The sequence below is a fragment of the Arachis hypogaea genome, chromosome 17, assembly GCF_003086295.3.
Source record: "Arachis hypogaea cultivar Tifrunner chromosome 17, arahy.Tifrunner.gnm2.J5K5, whole genome shotgun sequence".
In the NCBI taxonomy this organism is placed as follows: Eukaryota; Viridiplantae; Streptophyta; class Magnoliopsida; order Fabales; family Fabaceae; genus Arachis; species Arachis hypogaea.
In genome coordinates this window covers 65907088-65908671 of record NC_092052.1, presented here as the reverse complement: position 1 = coordinate 65908671, position 1584 = coordinate 65907088, and the positions used below count along the sequence as shown (strand labels likewise).

Genomic DNA, 1584 nt, shown 5'->3' with positions numbered 1-1584 from the left:
AGCTTCTTCCTCAGAAGATGCCTCTTTAGTACTGTTGGATGATTCCTTCAATCCATTCAGACTCTGAGAGATCATATTGACTTGCTGAGTCAATATTTTATTCTGAGCCAATATGGCATTCAGAGTATCAATTTCAAGAACTCCTTTCCTCTGAGGCGTCCCATTATTCACAGGATTCCTTTCAGACGTGTACATGAACTGGTTATTTGCAACCATGTCAATGAGTTCTTGGGCTTCTGTAGGCGTTTTCTTTAGGTGAATAGATCCACCTGCAGAATGGTCCAATGACATTTTAGATAATTCAGACAGACCATCATAGAATATATCCAGGATGGTCCATTCTGAAAGCATGTCAGAAGGACACTTTTTGGTCAGTTCCTTGTATCTCTCCCAAGCTTCATAGAGGGATTCACCTTCCTTTTGTCTGAAGGTTTGAACATCCACTCTAAGCTTGCTAAGCTTTTGAGGAGGAAAGAACTTGGCTAAGAAAGCCGTGACCAGCTTATCCCAAGAGTTCAGGCTATCTTTAGGTTGAGAGTCCAACCATATTCTAGCTCTGTCTCTTACAGCAAACGGGAAAAGCATGAGCCTGTAGACCTCGGGATCAACCCCATTGGTCTTAACAGTATCACAGATCTGCAAGAATTCAGTTAAGAATTGAAAGGGATCTTCGGATGGAAGTCCATAAAACTTGCAATTCTATTGCATCAGAGAAACTAGTTGAGGCTTCAGCTCAAAATTGTTTGCTCCAATGGCAGGGATTGAGATGCTTCTTCCATGTAAATTGGAATTAGGTGCAGTAAAGTCACCAAGCATATTCCTTGCATTGTTATTATTTTCGGCCATTCCTCCTTCTTTTTCGAAAATTTTTGTCAGATTTTCTCCTGAGAGTTGTGCTTTAGCTTCCCTTAGCTTCCTCTTTAGAGTTCTTTCAGGTTCGGGATCAGCTTCAACAAGAATATTCTTATCCTTGTTCCTGCTCATATGAAAAAGGAAGAAAACAGAAAAAAAGAGGAATCCTCTATGTCACAGTATAGAGATTCCTTTATGTGAGTAGAAGAGAAGAATAAAAGAAAGGGAAGAGAAAAACTCGAACACAGAGAGGAAGATGGTGTTCGAATTTTGGGTGGAAGAGAAGTGTTAGTAGATGAATAATTAAATAGAAGGAGATGAGAGATGAGAGAATTCGAAAATTAATTAAAATAAAAAAATAATTTTTTTGTTTTTAAATTAAAATCAAAGTTATAATTCGAAAATTAAAAAGAAAAATTAAATTAAATTAAATTAAAGTTTAAAATAATTAGTTAATTAAAATGGAATTTTGAAAAAGAGGGAAGAGATTTTTGAAAATTAGAAAGAGAGAGTTAGTTAGGTAGTTTTGAAAAAGATAAGAATCAAAACAAAAAGTTAAGTAGTTAATTGAAAAAGATTTGAAAATCAATTTTTGAAAAGATAAGAAGTTAGAAAAGAAGTTAGAAAAGATTTTGAAATTGATTTTGAAAAAGATGTGATTGAAATTTATTTTGAAAAAGATTTGAAAAAGAAATTTAAAAATATTTGATTTTGAAAATTAAAATTGATTAC

At 34.0% G+C, this 1584-nt stretch overlaps 1 non-coding gene across 1 annotated transcript; it reads left to right on the top strand.

Annotated features, from left to right (window-relative positions):
* The first annotated feature begins 345 nt into the window (after nucleotides 1–345).
* LOC112768568 (small nucleolar RNA R71) lies at nucleotides 346–453 on the top strand. The gene has a single exon (XR_003185979.1). It is a non-coding gene; the product is annotated as a small nucleolar RNA R71 (small nucleolar RNA).
* Nucleotides 454–1584: the final 1131 nt, after the last annotated feature.